We start from the raw sequence: 17,850 nt of genomic DNA on the forward strand, positions 1-17,850 counted from the left end.
CCGGTACCCAGATAGACATGTCAGAAGATGGTCAGATTACAAAGGAGGACAATGTTCCTACTGTAGCAGAGTACATGTTTGTGTGTGACACTCTGACTTCTCTTGAGTGTTAGGAGGGGACAGAGTATCTGTTTGTAGCCTAAATCATGTGCTCTCTGTGTGTGTGTGTGTGTGTGTGTGTGTGTGTGTGTGTGTGTGTGTGTGTGTGTGTGTGTGTGTGTGTGTGTGTGAGAAACAGAGACAAAGAGATAAACATAACTAGAATTATCGCCCTGTGGTTGTATGCCTCTGCCAACCAGTCAATTGCAGTTTACATCCATGTCTGTCCAGACTCATATAGTTTATGTGGTGAAGACTTGGAAAGTAATTTATCAAAAAGGTATTAAAGGAGCTGTGCGTAATATTGTGTGGCATCTAGTGGTGAGGTTGCAGATTGTATCCAACTGAATACCCTTCTGTCACTCCTCCCTTTCCAGAGGGAGAACTACACAGGCCTTCAGAGTTTGTCTGTTCTGGGCTACCGCAGAAACATGGCAGTGCAACATGGCGGACTCAGTGAAGAGAACCCGCTTCATATGTAGATATAAAAGGATCATTCTGAGCTAACATAATAGATACGTAGTTTCAGGTCATTATAAACCAATGAAGACATAGTTATGAATATCACAATCGTTTCCAATAAATCCTGCTAAATCCTATACACTGTACCTTTAAGTGTATTTTTGGGCAAATTTGAAGCTATCACTACATTGACATCCAGTGAATAATTTCCAGAAAGAAACATGCCGTCTTCACTTCAAGACTATTTTTAGAGAGGAATACAGAGGACTGATAGAGAGCTTCATCACATGTGCAACCAATTGAGCTACCAAAGGAACAGCCTGTCCTGGTTGTCATCCAGGGAGTGAAGAGGATGATCTCATACAAGCACCTTGGGGTCCAAATGTGTTAACATGCTTGGCCAATAAAGCTGATTCCAACTGAACACACAAAGTTGTAGCCATGATAGTGGGCAATGCTTCAAATATGGATGGTGCTGCAAAGAAGCTTGAGCAGCACTGAAGATCTATACATTCCCCACAGTTTTAAGCTTAGTGTCACCAATTCAGTATCCAGCCAAATGTCATCAATTCCCTGTTGAGTCCAGGTGGATGTTTGAAGAGATTGCCGAAGCATTCTTGAGATGTTGCGTACACGAGAATGGGACGGATAACACAAAAACGTAATGCCTCCGGCCACTGCTGTCGGCCATTAAAAGTATACAGTGTTCTGTTTCACTCCATTCATTTTCAGCAGTAAGCTAACATGCTCTTATGTTGTTTTTAACTTGATGCTGTTTTGTTCTAAGTTTGTGGTTTGCACTTTTATGAGAAACTTCTTTTGCTACCGCTTTGGCCAGGACAACCTTGAAAAAGAGATATTAAATATTAACGGTAATAACCTGGTAAAACAAATAAAAATAATTCAAGAATTAGAGCTACTGCTGATACTTTGCTACTTTCTGCGTGTGCTGAACTACAGATGTACTTTAATGTGAAGGCAGCTGTCAGCCTTTTCTGTGAAACTAGAAGAAACTTACGTGGTTAGCTAACATTTGAATATATTTACTCCACAGTTTTTCTAACAGTAGATTTAGACATTTTCTGGCCTTTTTGTTGGGAGGTCGTTTTGCATCTTTGCATGGATGATTTACTTTTTTTTACCAAAAGCTGGAAAAGCTCAAGAAACATGGACTGACGTTACAGCGAACATTTAGAAACTGGAATTAAAAAACCCTAATGGATGAGCTACATTGTCTATCAGGTCAGTTTTGGTCAGGGAAACCAGACGGAGCACCATGTAATTATACTAAGGGAGGCCCTTTCAATGTGGATGCCCAGAGGGCAACAAGTGCAGCATCAGGTCTGAACATCTCTGCTCACAGCAGCTCAGAGCTATTTGTAATGTCTGTACCTATTCACAACATCAGTAATCCTAAAGCACAAACTGTGTGTACAACATCCATGGACACAACTTGATGGTCCGTCTGTTGCTTTGTACGTGGATCCCTAATTTGTACACACAAAGCAGCACATTGTACAACAGCATCTCATCACATACTCTTTTAAAAGCCCTTAATATAGTACACCTGGTCCACTTTGATATAAACCAGACCAGCACTTCTGAAAGTTGCTTATCAAAAATTTTCAAGTAACACGTACATCGATGTGCAGAGAATACGTCGCCATAGGAACAACCACATCAGCTTGACAGAAAGCCAATATGACGTGTCTAACAGAAGGAGTCCGTGCCTTACTGTACCTTCTGTTAAATAGACTTTCACGCTGTATCCATGGAAGTAACTAAGCATTACAATCATTTCTGACCAGAGCCGATTTGATTCTCCATGACGAGGTGTGAGACTGGTCAAGTGACAGGTGGGTCAGTCTGCCTCCTTCTCCCTTAAGACAGGCCATGGAGAGAGACTGGGAGGCTTGGTGACAGGCCTGGCCCTTTCACAATCAATAAAACATGCTCAATTCCCAGTGTAATTACTGGATCCGGCACGTCCTCCTCCCTCTCTGCGTGTAAGCCTGTGCTCACTCCACGCAAAGTTGAGGCATTTCTCCCTCAACCGTTGTCCTATATAAAAGGTAACACAAAATGACAGAGTAGATTTATGTTTTCCTAATGAACAAAAAAAATGAGGCCAGTGTTATTCTGTACGTTTGTAACAAAACTGTATCAACTACACCACTCTAATCTTTTCCAGTCTACTCATCTCATATAAATATATTAAAAGGTTATCCGAGAATTCATTCTATCTGACTTGTGTCAAAGAAGCAAGCAAGCCTTCACTTCTCTGAAGGTGATGGACAGCAGCCAAAGTCTTGAGCATAGCCGTGACAGTTGCTCTTCCTGTGCGAGGCGCTGTTAGCCTCAGTATCCTACCGCAGGCCGTGGGCAGACAAGACTCAACTTCCTGCCCCTCCACTTCCTGTTATTCACGACCCTTCTACTTACCCCTCTGCGGGGGAGTCAGAGGGAGCCTGGTAGGAGATGGAGAGGAGGAAGAAAGGGAGGGACCACCTTGGGGACACCCTTCCCCTCTGATCCTTCCCCTTATTATCGTCCCGACTGAGTCGGAGACTAAACAACAACAGAGGCTCATCTCCTGTGGCTTCACTCTGTGTGCTTATTATGTTTACTGGAAGGATCATTACGCAGGCTGGACGACATGCACACGCTGCTCTCAGCCACTCACTTTACAATTAGTAGGCAGAGACCTTTCCTTGTTATTCAAACACTCCACCAGTTGCATAAGAATGAATCACAGCTCTCACAATACTAGTAAAATATGCATTGAAACAACACGATTATGAGAGAAGTACATTTTTGATAGGATGCAACAGCCTCACACTGTGTAATCTGATGCGTATTGATATGGGGATTCTGTGAAGTAATCCATGGAAACGTTCTTAAGTGTATCGAACTCAAAGTGTCAACATTGTGGCTCAGTTTATGATTAGCTTCTGGCAGACTGGAGACATAAAGCGGAGCAGCCTAAATCCACAGTTTTACCAATTTGTTTCAATGGAGCCTTGACACCAGCACGGTCGGAAATGAACATCCCCCTCTTTGTTCTTGCTTTCATCAGGAGGTGCTGTACCTGTAAATGGGGCTGTTGGCCTGAGGGGAGTGGAGGCAAGCCAGCCCTCTCATGCTTTCTCTCTCTCTTCTCCTTTTGTGAGAGCGCGCTTATCTCCCTCTCCAGCAGTGAAAAGCAGGATTGTGGCCCCGGCAGCATCACTAGTGTTAATGTCTCCTGATGTTAATCTGACACATGGCTGATCCCTCAACAACCACTTTCTCCATCCCCTCTTTTCAACCCTCCCCCCCTTCTTTCTTTCTTGCATTTTCTCATGATTTCACGCTTTCTTTTTCTTTCTCTCCTTCTTTGAACTCATGTTAAACATTCCCTCACCTCAGTTTCCACGGCAACTAATGAGATATAATTAATAAGAGCTATCGCAAGGGCATGCGAACAAAAAAGTGAAAAAAAGGAGGCTTTGAGAAATGTAAAGAGCGAGGTGGGGCGGTCTGCAAAACATGGACTTGCAGCACTTCCCCTTCCTCTGCAAAGCGTTGCTTGGGGTGACATTTCTCGCACTGGAGAATGATTTTAATAACATTTAAAGGAGAGGGTAAAATGACTATGATATGAGTTCCCAGAAGGTGTTGAAAGAAAATCAAACACATATACCTGGTTTATGGTAAACCTGCAGGCCAAAATGTTGAGACTGTAAAATCAAGACAATTGTTTCATAAATTGCTTACATATTTAAAGCCAAGCCATGTCAGAATGTCGTCAAACGTCTTTCTTGCAAAAAATGTATTGTTCAAAAGGGAGACGGTGACCTGCACAGTAGGGACAGTGACAAAGACATGCAGTGAGAGCCTGCACTGAAATGGCAGCCGAGCAGACAGCGAGTGGTTAATCTGCCCTGATGACTGGTAGCTCAGTCCAACTCTCCAATGACCCAGCTGTAATCCCACATTGGATCGATGCAAGTTCAAACAATCCTCCACGCTGCTAGCACCTTGCTTGGGCTGGGGGATGGGTGCTGTAAGACAGGGACCCGCAGACGGAAAGCTACTTATCACCTCCGAAATGACATCAAAAGGAAAGAAAACCCCACAGGATGAACCTGCTCTTGCTGAGAAAATGTTTCACTGCGATACACAGCCAACTGAATGGAAACGATGTCACTCTTCAGATGAATACCAGACATCTATCCAATCTAAAAAAAAAAATCTGAATGGCGATGAGTGGATATAACAACCAATAATAAAGGGCATGATGTGCTGACAGCATTACCAGACAGACATCCTCCATCTCACTCTCACAGTACTGTCAGGAGGACTACGCAAGGTGACTTTGACTAAGTGCCTTTGGGGTTTCACGAGAAAACGCCATTGACATTACATTAATTTCGTGTCTCTTTTTTAACTGACTTAGTGCCAAAGAGCCCTGGATACCATGGGAAAAAAAACGAAACAGAATTTTTTTGCTTCAGCTTCGAGGCAGAGGCAGCTGAGCTCTAGAGGCCAGAAAGACAACAGTGACAAATAGGTGACATGATCAGCTACCAACTTTTTCCCTTACTTTAAGAGTCGTTTAACAGGGAGGAGACATTCGCTCAACAGAGCAGGATAAACGTTAGTCAGAAACTTTCCACTGCTCCTCATGTGTGTGTTTGGGTTTGATAGCAGGTGTGTGTATGGAAAAGAGACAGACAGAAAACAAGAGAGGAAGGGAGGGAGGGTCAGAGAGAAAGAGTGGGAGAGAGCGACCAGTATGACTGTGTTAACTATGTGGAAAGATGTAAGGGAAACAAGACTAAAAGAAGCACCCCGCGCCCATCCCATCCCACCTCAGTGGTAGTGTGCGGCAGCGGCGTTGTAACATAATTACTGCTGGGACACTTCTATTCCCAATGATCCATTTGCGTCAGTCAGGTTCTCGAGCCCAGCCAATGAATGGATTCTCAGTTTCTCAAGGATAAAGAGATGACCCTCTCCTAACAGTTATATCCATTTCATGGTGAAAAGCTACTCTTCTCCTCAAGGTAAATCCCTTGAAAACTTTTTTGTACAAAGAAAACGATAATAACTACAGTGATGCAAGAATAGGGTGATGAATTATGTCTAATAAAAAATGAATGCGCTTGATAATTGAGAGATCGTAGACATTAAAGTACAGTTGCTATAATGTCCTAGCCCTAGTTTGTGCCTCTAGCATTAACATTTGAGCCACAGAGCTAAGCATCCACGTTTGGGAAAATTAACTATGCAGCAATCTTTGAAAAACCAAAAGATTGTTTTACACTTAATGCCGTTCTAATGTATTTCCACAATTCTTAAAGACAAACCAACTGGATGAAAAGATCCATCCAGCCCTCAGCAAAATACCTTTAAAACCGATTTCATCTCTTTTTTCCAATCCAAGCAAAGGTGGTAGCTGGAAATTACATTATATTTGTAATTAATAATGGTACAAGAGATGTTACAATACTATTTTTTTCTTCCCCATACCGATTCCGATAACTGACCTTGTGTATCACCAATCCAATAACAGTAGGTTAAAAGTAAAAAAAACACATTATTATTATTCTAACATTGCTATCATGGTTGTATGGCCTGCCTCAGATTAAAACCTTAGTAAAACATGAACAAATAAATACAGTACAGAGTCAGTACTGCGCAGTGCAAAAAAAGATGAAAAAGAAGTGAGAGGGCTCACTCATTAGCTACTTCCATCATCAGCTCCGGAGAAATACAACCGGCGTGTCAGAAGTCGATGCTGGAAGTAGCTAACGAATGAGCCCTCTCACTTCTCTCTCATATCTGTTGAGAGGGGCACATGCGGGATGTATGGATCGGGTAGAAAGTGATACGTGTTGTTGTTGTTCCCATGTAAAAGGAAATGAGCTGATAAATTATATGTGATATCGGCTCAATACATAGACTCCCATTCTCACCAATACTTCATCCAGAATTTGAGGCTGTATCGCAGGCATTGCTGATGCTGGTATCAGAACAACTCTAGCACCCTATATTCTCTATAATTTTTACCCTTAGAAGTAAATATTAATAAGCCAATCTACAGTATGCCATCCATAAAATGCAATTGACAGACTAATAGCTAACTACTCACTTTATATTAATGCCATCAGTTCAACAAACTATGTCTCTGAGCAAAAGCCCTCCATCACCAACATTCCTCATGACAGTATGTCAGTTTAACAAGCCAATGTCTTGACATGGCCCTTCCTGTGTCACACGTTGCTTGTTAGACATCTGAATCTCGCGGTCCACTATTTCATTACTTTTTGCTGTAAATTGGTGGAGCAAATATTTACAAGAAAGTTCTGTTTTTCTAACACACACACACACACACACACACACACACATGGATGTATAAAACTAAAGAAAGCCTGGTCCTCGAGGTTTATAAATGTGCATAGCATTACAGTGTGGTGCTGTGTGGTCTGATGTGGTGCGATGGCATGTGTCCATTTGCATGGTTGTCTATCATCAGATGGACTTCTCGCCAGGGAACAATAATAATGCCAACACCATAGGGAGCTTCAGTCCCCCACCCTCCAAGGATCCCTGCAAGCTGTGTTAAGTGCCATGGCAGCCTTTTGATGTTGCACAGACCGCAAACTCAGAAATGGTAAACAGCGAGGATGAACCGAGATCTTCCTCCAGGGGGAATCCACACTGTAAGGATATTAGGGACGTCATGCATAATGTGTCTCAGCAGCAGCGCATTTACTCGATCTCAACACATCTTTGGAAACACTGTGGATCCAGATTAGACACTGAGATTCCAGATATTTAACTCCCCCCCAGATTGAACCAAATAAATACTGAGCACTGTAGAAAGACAACAGTTTTTGGTACACGTAGATGTAGTCCATACATTCGGGATTATATTTACTATCTGCCTTCAGAGAATTGTCTGCTTTTAATGGAGGAAAAAAATTAAAAAGCTCAGAATAAATATTTGATTTTCTCTCCACATTTTTATCTTTCACTCGATGCCTCTTTCCCACAGTGTTCCATTACATAAAAGGTTTATGCAATCTGAGCAGTGAGGATGGCCATGAGTCATAACAACAGGGAAAGAGGCTAGCTGAAAGTAGCATTGATTTTATTTCTTACAATTTCATGTTATAGAATTAGGCTGTTAATGATCTCACACAGGCCTGTTATTCACTCATTTTGTTTCATGTAAAACAATTTACCAATAAAGCAATTACTCATCCATTTCTGAAAATACAGTGTGACACATTCAGGCTGGAAATGTAGAAAAAGTGCATTTGTAAATGTTTGTCATGGGTTTTTTTCACGTTACTAGGTTTCTGTACGGTCACACTGAGAAGACAGTTTTCATTTTGAATAATGAGAGTCTGCTTTATGAATGAAGTGTTTAACAGTAAACAGCAGTTTCAATAACAGAGTATCCCTGAAAGCTCTATTTTCACAGGGCGGATGGGATACATGATGTACACAGCATATCGTAAACTGACTTTAATCCGAAAGATTTTTTCTATTGACATCAATAAAGGGCATTCACTGAGAACAGAGAAATCTCTGCAGCTACAGCCTACGGTTTCTCCCAAATCAGATGATGTGTGTGAGCTGTCACATGAACACTGTGCGCAAACAGTGTGATAGAGAGAGGGAGGGAGTCAGACAGAGAAAGGGAAAGAGAGGGAGAGACCCCCACAGGGCCTGCTGCTGCTGCTCGCCTCTCCAGGAATCTTTTCAGTCAAACTGTTTGCTGATAGCCTCTGGTCCTGAACTCAGTTCTGAACACCTCTGTTTGTTGGACCAGCGACAGAGGTTGAGGGGCAGAGGGGAAGAAAATCAACAACAACAGAGTCTGACATGAATACAGGCTGGCAACAGCTCACTGGTGGAAACACTACGCCGTTTTCAACTCGATTTGCTGCCCACAGCCCACAGATGGAAAGTGGACAGGGAGAAAAGGAGAGGACAGATGGGCGGACGCACAAACAGCGGGCAGACTCAACACCTCACTCACAATCGCAGTCACACTATGGAGAGCTGGGATCTAGACTGGAGATGCAATGACAATACTTTCTGAATCATCCTTGATTTTAAAACGCTAATTTTGACAGAATTCGAAATGTTGCGAGAGATTTTGAAACTGTGTCCACTTAAAGAGTGAGGAGGAACAATGTCCACCCTTTAGGATGCCGTCTTAACTGCACAAGCCTGTAGAAGATACCATGGCTTGTAAAAGTGATACTTGACCATGGCTTACACTTCCCCTATAGTGGACATGGTGTTATCACTCAGAAGCAACACACACAACATAAACACAACAAGCTGTACCTCGGTTGAATGTATAACAGCTTTGAAACTGGTGCTCTGGCTAAAAAAGAACACGCATGGAGCGTTGCAGTGTTGCCGCTGCTAGAGCTAAGCCCTGACAGCAGAGAGGAAGACAACTTTGAACTACTAGTCAGAGCCCTGTGGTGGGCTGGGGCAGCTTCCAGAGAGCAAAGGGGTGCGGGGTCACTTCCCCTCACTGTTCATATGGCTGGTGTGCTGCAGAATAATGGGAGGAATCCCGCCGCCCCCCAGCTGTCCTGGTTCAGGCTTCTCAGACAAACAGAAAAACAACGATATCGCGGGCCAGACCTCCTTCCGCTCCTTCCGGCCTCAGGGCCGATCAAGCTGCGGGAGCTACTGGACTTTTAGTCATCGTGCAGAGATGCGACACCGAGGTCTCACAGCTGTATTTACCACGCTTCTCCACGGACTCTACTTTTTTTGGTATCTTGCGTAACATAACAGGAGGCTCAATTAAATGTTTCAAATCGCTTACTTTAGCACTTGGTAAGAACAGCGTAAACATCTTCATCTAACAGAGCTTACCAGACTTTGAAGAAAGTTTACTTTGCACATAATTCAATTGTTTGTTCCTGACGCTTCCACTTCCACTTCGATACAAAGTTAGAGAAGATAAATCTCCAGTGAGAGATGCTTTTTAAGATCTACTGTAGAACATCAGGCATTCAATACAGTGGGGTATATTAGCAATCATGGGAGATCTTTTGATCTAGTAAATTAGATTATAATATATTCCTTTGATTTATGTTTTTTTTTTTCAGTCTCATTAAAATTCACTTAAAATGCAACTCAGCAAAGAGATGTCTTTCTTAACTTCCTTTTCAACTATCAGTTTTGCTCTATACATGATTCAACTTAATATAACCACAGTATTGAGTCGCAACATAGTCACTCGCAATTGTTACATCTCCGTGTAGACAAACATCTGTTTCATGGAACAACAATAAGAAAACAATCTTAAAAACAATGACTAACCAAACCACAGGACACACACGTTTGGTTTGTATGCCCCGTAAATGTGGCCAACTCACTCTCGGGATGATGCACAGTGTGATGCTGTGGTTTTTTTCTTGCACTCCAGAGAGCCAAAACGAGTATGAGGCATCTTACAAGGGTGCTAAATGACTTGACTTCTCAAAGTCACCCCCTTTGCTCCAATGCATGCTTTCACAGTCTAACCTCCCAAACCACATAGTGTGCATGTGCTATTCTGTCTGCCCGTTACAGAATGTGGCCTGTCAAAACTTAACACGGTTGCCAGAAACTGATGGAACTCAAAAGTAATGGTACAGTGCTTTACAAATAGACGCTAAAAACACTATAATTAGGGAATACAAGAAAGTAACTATGGTGTTTTTTTAGGACGCTAGTGTTGCTACAGTGGCTTTGTAACACCATGCGTTTGTGTACTTGTATTCAGGGTCACAGCGGTGAAAGCAGATCAACGGCAGTGTTACAGTGCGGCTCCGCTTGAGGATCTTCCTGCTGCTTCTCCTGTGTGTGGTCCCGGTGAAAGAGGTGACGAGACCTCCGATCGGCCTCGTTTTGGAAGAGCAGGGGGGCGACAGGAAAAGACGGTGCGGCCTTAAGCTGCTCTGCCCTGCTCAGCAGCACATGTGCTGAGTGAGCCAAACAGGGTGGCTTAACCACCAGAGGTCTCAGTCAAGGGCAGGACAGTTGAAAGGTCACAGCGAGCAGTCTTGCTATACAAACAGTGCCTCAGCGAGTAACACATTTACCCTCTGAGCTCACCCCGGGCTATTAGAGGGCTTAAACAATACTGAAGATGACCAACAGCCATTAATATTGAGTTAGTTCATGTTTTTATTGCAGTATCTATGGCGTTTATTTATAGAGATATTTGGAAAGTAAAAAAACAAACACAAGTATTAACCTGAGTATGAGCTCTATGAATTGGCTAAATTATATTTAAAACTGTATTAAAATGTAAACACTGTATTTTAATGGTTAAGTGAACAGTCCTTTAACCTAGAATCAACCACCCCATGTAAAACGGTAAGTAGTATTTAGCAAGTTGATGTTGTCTGACACCCAGTGCTAGTTCTCAAGCAGACCCACTGCTCATGATCACAGCACATGAAGATGTTGTTTAACACAGGCAACACATGCAAACACAGGAACTAAAGCCAGGACTTCTTGGCAGTGAGGTACTCGTGATAACCAAGGCCCACAGTGACCTATATAACATTAAGCAAACACAGAGAAAAAAAAGGTTTTATTAAAAATGTGTCTCTTGACTTGAAAATGATCTGAAGTTTTCTGCTTTAAATTTACAGTAAAAGGCTGATTAATGGTTTTCTGTACACCCAACCGCCTGCTATCTGTTTACAAAAGTCTTTTCTCTTTAGTCTACAGGGGACAGTCTACAGTTAACTGCGGTCCAAAACATTATCTGCCAGGCTCAAGATTCTGCATCCAACCTCCAGGTCTCACAGGAAAACGCTGGAATCTCCATATTGATGATAGAGCTCCAATAAACAATGAATCATGTTACTAAGATGCTGAGTGATCCTAATTTTCTTTTCTTTTTTTACAAAACACCAGTTTTTAAAGTAAGTGCACAAAGAAAAATTGAAAAAAACCAATTATTAATTTAAGAGAAAAAAATGTCTCCAAACACCTCAGTACATTTGCCTTTGAACTCATGCAACCTTTCTGATGTTTCAGCTCCTAAAAAGATCCGGATCATCTACCCAGAAACTCTATTTAATGTTCACATTCTTCACCAGAAAGGTCAACAGCACACAATGCTCACTTTAAGATAACAATCCATATTATTTAAATAAAACCAAAAAATTAAAAAAAATAGATTCACAAGGTTAAAGTTATAAAGAAAACAATTCTAAAACAATGGTATTATCCATAATCGCTAGATTAGAGCAAAATTTGCAGTATAAAAGAACATCTTGGCTCACCAAACAATGAAAGAAACACTATCCTCTTTATTGGACCAAGAATGTTCGGCTTCTATCTCTTATTTTTCACTTGATACATCCTTGGCTTTCAGCTTTCTGGTGTTTTTGTCCTCCTTGGAAAAATGTCCTGGGAGGAGGAGAGTGGAGGAGATAGACTTTCACTCAGTGATTCAGAGGCATCGTGTAAACGCCAGCATTCTCTTTCTGACAACCAGCGTTAATTGCAGATCCGACTCGCCCACACACTCCACATTTCTCCTGGAAGGAGAAGCTGAGACACCGAGATTGAAGTGGGATGAGGAGTGCAGTAAAAGATGCTGCAGCTGCCCGTTCCTCACACCGTCGCCACCTCTCATTTCTCCCTTTCCACCGAGAACTTGTGCTGAGACGCTAACACGCACTTACTCACATTTACAGAGACATGCTGGGGCACACAAACATAACATGTAACAAGGCTAAAGCATTTAATAAACAGTGGTAGTCATCGTGTAAGATCCTCCATCCATTTCACTTCATCGGCACGTCGTTGATTAAATGATACAGGGTGGAATCTAATAGATATTTTATCAAACCTCTGTGTGTGTGTTTGCTTAATGGCAAAGGTAGAACATTTGGGCTCTCTGAGGTTAGAGCAACAGTTCACTGAGAGACATTTGTGATGGCTCTCTCTGCGCCTGCCTTCACACATACATCATAGTCATTCCTTTGACTAATACACAACATAAATTGTTCAAATGATATTCATTTCAGCAGCGCTGAAAGAATCCCTCATCCACACATTAGACATAAGAGCTCACGTGATGTGGATCATGAGCAACAAGGCCCATTACTGGCGGGGCCAGGGGCAGTACAGAAGCTAATGACTGCAGATTGAAGGGTGTTTTACTGCTTTGCTTTAGAAATCAAAGGCAACCAGCTGGTATGGTAATATACACGCCGTCAGAACAGCGGTAACAGTAAATGGACAGTGAAAAATACAAGCGTGCTTTAATAGTGCTGCAACAACTCATGTCCCTGGAGAATTACTTTAACAATAAAATTTGTCACTGGATCGCCCTGGTAACTGAGGGATATATAGTAAAATATTTACTACTGGGGTAGAAGGCAAAGACATCATTTTTATATAATAATAATAAACAATACACCGAATACACAGCTTCTATGGATGCTGATGCAGTTTGGATTTACCGATCTACAAAATATACCATATTTTATCTGTACAGGAACACAAAACACACTTTACGAGTTGCCACATGTCAGACAACCAAACAATTTCCAAAGCAAGAATTAACTTGTTAAAGAGAAGTGAATAGAGCACAATTTCAGGTTATGATAGCTGTATTTTCTGCTACAACTGAACATAATCTGCTCCTTCTGTACAATATTAATGAGACGTGCACAGTGTACGCATACACTAGAAAACATTTGAGAAGGTCAGGTTACTGATGGCCACTGCCCACTCTGGCGAGGGGTTAAGGTCACAAGAGTCCCACAGATTGAAAGATCCTCTCTCACAAGCTCTGTGACCAAACTGACCATACAGCTTATCTGAAATGTACTGTCCCACAGTCTGTCACTTTAAAACATAAAAAGATGGGATCTTAAAGAAGTCTATCAATACAATAATAAGCTCCAAAATATGTCACGTTTATTCACCTGAGTAGGAACATTTCAGCTGAGCTTATTTCAGTTTGTAACCCTCATCATCTCTTAAATAAACTAATGACTGAGTGGTTTACTTTATAATCAGGAAATATACTATCAGGTATAAGGGCCTGAGTCACTGTATATCATGTTAAATTGCCAAAATAGAATGAACTTAGGCTTGATGTCATGCAGCCGGTAACAACATGTTTGGCAATAAGCAAGTGTAGCGATGTCACCGTGCACAGGCTGACCAGCACCATCTAGATTTCAATACAAATAATGTCATGCAATGATCAAAGCTGACAAGCACCAACCTGCCAAAACTCTAAATATAATACAAAATATGTTTTACTGTATTTTGTATGTTAGCAAGGTTTACGTTTTTAGAAGTTGCGATAATGTACATTCATACACTTTGCTGTAAACTCAATACAGACTTCAACTTCTATTACTGTGAACCGTAGCCTGCTCTTGTTGTGATGGATCAACGGTGTTATTATACACACATTGATTGCTATTTTACCCAAACAACGCGCCTGTTTTATAAAGTTACAGTCTGACAATCCGCACTTTCGATCTCAGGATTACACGCGAGGCAGTTTTAAGACTCATAACTTGACCATCTTTAAGGATCTACAGTTAGGCTTATCACCGGCGGATTACTGTTGACAATGATTCCTGTAAAAGTTTCACGCAATTGACTGATATCAACAGCGCGCGCGCGTCTGACTGCACCCTTTACGCACACAAACACACACACACATATACACACTTGGACGCTTTACGTTTAACCTAACTGATAATTCAACACGACTGATGTTAAGTGCGACAAAATTGCAATCTGTAGCCTGTCTCACGTTAGCCTCGTACCCCGGAGAAGACAGATACATAGAGAGACAGATAACGTCTCCGTCTCCCAAATCCTCTCTACGTCTCCCTCTTGCGCTCCTCTACTCTCACTCACTGTAGCTACAGTAGCGCTGCCACACTCCGCAACATTGTTTCTATTTCCGTTACTCACCTTTACTCCAAACTCAGTCGCCGTGTATAGACACTCTATATCGGTGGCTCCAGTGGATAAGCGTAATTTCAGTTCACATTTACACGCTGACTGCTATTTTAGGGGGAGCTGACAAACTCAGAAAAAGCCAGTCTCCCTCTTGTCAGCGAGAAACTCCTCCCCTTATATGACGAACTGCCTCTCTCTCGCTCACTCTCTATCTCGCTCACTCTCTCTCGCTCTCTCACACACACACACACACACACACACACACTCACACACACACACGCGCGCGCGCACAAACCGCCGTCAAAACATTAGAATAAATACAAATGTAAATAAAAACGTAAAAAAACGCAAATAAAGTGGAAATTAATTTGAGCCACGTACGCTGCGCAATAGTTTACTGTTTATAGCCTTTATATATATATATATATATGGGCATTGGTATTTAATGCATTGCTGTTGTTTGACTCGTGTCATAAAACTTATAACAACAACTTTGTTCCAGACAGCCCCGAGGACGAGTCAGTTACAACATAAAACAAACTAAACTTTGACAAAAATAACTAACAAAACAAAATATACAACTAAATCAAACACAATAATTAAGTACAATATGTTTTCTTCAAGACTGATTTAACATTAGGACAACTACTTTCCCAAATTACTCGGCTTGGCCTCATCACATTAGACACATTTGACGTCACATCTCTAAGACAACAGCAATGGAATTTGGTTTAAAGGGCACGTCCAATAACCAATAAGAATCTCCGGCATCTGTTGAGCAGCCAATTAGAGGAGTGAGGCGGGACCTGGCTGACTCGCACATGAGCATGTCACGTGTACGTGCAGGATAAGAGGAAGTGGAGCGCTTGGCTCATTGGACTGTTTACACTGGCGTTTGGAAGCAGGTGCGATAGAAATTGAGCACAATTATCATCCTCTGTTTCAGTTATGTATTTAATATGAATGGGAGGCACGTGTGGCCAGGTTTAGATAGAGTAACTACATGCACATGGGCACATTTTACAAATACATTTGGCAGTTCACAGCCATGTCAAGTTAATAGGGCTACAAATAACAAGGTACATTTATTACAGTTTATTTGAGTATTATACATTTGTTGCTACTTTACACTTCTACTCCACTAAATTTTACAAGTACATTTTTTACTTGTATCCGATGCCTATAGTTACTGTAGTTTACGATCGTATATATTTATATAAAATCATAATAATTTTTGTACAAATCTACTGATGACCTAATGATATAACAAACACAAATGTGGTGATTTTACCTCCATAATGAGGATTTTTCCTCTTGATAGTTTAAGTAGCCTTCATTTTGCATACAATTCTTATGTTTACTCAATTAAAATTCTAATTGCAGGGCTTTAACTTATAATACAGTATCTTCACTCACTTTGGGATAGTGGTACTTTTACTTGAACAAAGGCTTTGAATACTCTGCTTCCACACCTGCTATCAGTCAGAATCAGAGGAATTACACATTTTCCACAAAGGTTTCACTCATCATCTCAAAGGCATGTCATGTTGCTTTTGAATGACTGCTTCCATATCATATGACTTCTCTTTCTATGATTTAGAAATAGCACCCAAAGCAATCTGATGTCCCTGAAACCAGAATCAGGGACTTGATGGCACCATTGCATCGGCAGAGGAGTTAAACAGTGCGTGATTATTTTAGCATCCTCCTCTAATGGCATCCTGTTATATTACACTGCATGCTCACTAATGAAGGGAAGGAGTTTTCACAAAGCATGGCTCCTGTTGTATGTAGCTCATTTGTATTAGTCTAGTATAGCTTGGTCCCTGGTGTATTGTGCTACCTTTTTCACCAGTTAGTCCCAGTCCCATAGGAAAAGTCTTCCTCGTCCTCAGGGCTCAAGGCCAAGGAGTCACAACTGTCCTGGATTTTAATACCTGTCCAAGACAGTTCCTGCATTACTTTACCACTACACAAACACACACACACACACACACACACATGCATGTGCATGTGCTAAATTCACAATTCACAGTTCAGAAGCTGGAGTTTAAAAATCGATTGCTTGAAGTTTATTAAATGTAATCTGCATAATCCTGCTCCTGGCTTTTAGTCATGCACTGGTTCACGTTAAACGATGGCGTGCTTTATTGCCACATGAGGCGTTGTGGGTTGACTCTTCCTGCAGTTTACGCAAGCCTTGGACCACTTTTGCTTTTCCGTGCAAACTCAGGCTCCAAAAGCAAAACTACCACCTGCCAGAGTTTTTAACAGGCCAGTGGAGATATAAGAGTCTACTCATCCATTACAATCTCTGCCAGTTGAGGATAATTGCATATTACATGTAATCACACATGCATGCCCATTCAAAGTAAAAGAAAAAAAATCGAGACTTAATGCTAAACCAGAAGGGCACTGTTATTGTTCCCATGGTGGCCACAGTGATGCTTGATTAGTAGTTCTCCCTTCTGCTTCTCACACCCACACCAGTCCTTTATATTAAGCCATAACATTGCAGCTACATTGTATTACAATACACTACTTTTTATTTGTTTGTTGGGTGGCTTTTTTGTTGTGATTCCCATCACATCTTGACAGCGTATAATGAATCAAATGCTCTGTAAAATCTCATACAATAATTGAATTTGGCCCAAATGTAATGATTGGACAGGCTTTATGCCTGTCTACCTACCTGCCTACCTTCCTGCACGTATTCTGCCCGTGCACTCATTGCTCTTCAGTGCAGTCTTCCACAAGCTGCTGCCTTAACAGCTGTGAGTACTAACAATAGCCATGTTCGTTATTTATGTTCATAATGATAATTGTGGGGCAGTGGCTTTGGAGAGAAGCCTGAATGGACGGGCTGTCAGTGTTGCTGACTTGACGACTTTCTTGCTAGATATTACTACTTTTGGAGCTAGGGCTGCCAGCTACTGCCTCAAGAAAAGAGTCGGCAACACTGGGATGGGTTTTCAGCGTGGATCATTTTAAAAATCTTATATAATCTTGCTAGTTTCTCAAGATTATCAACCCTAGCTTTAATCCAGCACTGAGAAATCTATGAATGACATGAGTGCAACTGAAGCGCACTTTCCTGATATTCTCTTGAGTCACTACGTAGCATTTCAGATGCATCATTTTATATCCCTGAAGCATGCTGTATCAGTTCAACTAATTCTCAAGAAAATCCAAAATGTCCAACAGATCACAATGGTCTTTACGTCTGAACAACAGAAAAGTCCTGAGGTGCAAAGTCAACAAACAAATAACAAAACCATAATACCTAAAGACACGACTGTCTCCCAATGTCTCAAACCCAAACTAATA

General features: G+C 41.6%; 1 protein-coding gene across 7 annotated transcripts in view; it reads right to left on the reverse strand.

Annotated features, from left to right (window-relative positions):
* Positions 1 to 17,850, reverse strand: part of mef2aa (myocyte enhancer factor 2aa) — a 62,273-nt gene that overhangs the window by 42,668 nt on the left and 1,755 nt on the right. For 5 of the 7 annotated variants that reach the window (XM_068724211.1, XM_068724208.1, XM_068724204.1 and 2 more), the window contains exon 1: positions 14,536 to 14,683. The exons of 1 other annotated variant lie outside the window; for it this stretch is intronic. The gene's annotated coding sequence lies outside the window, so the exon portion shown is untranslated. Of the gene's footprint in view, positions 1 to 11,867; positions 11,955 to 14,535; positions 14,684 to 17,850 lie in introns of those variants that run through there. One more of the 7 variants, XM_068724206.1, reaches the window with a different exon arrangement.

Source organism: Cebidichthys violaceus, unplaced genomic scaffold (assembly GCF_023349555.1).
Source record: "Cebidichthys violaceus isolate CVI_PGR_0920_01 unplaced genomic scaffold, fCebVio1.0.p SCAF_3, whole genome shotgun sequence".
NCBI lineage: Eukaryota > Metazoa > Chordata > Actinopteri > Perciformes > Stichaeidae > Cebidichthys > Cebidichthys violaceus.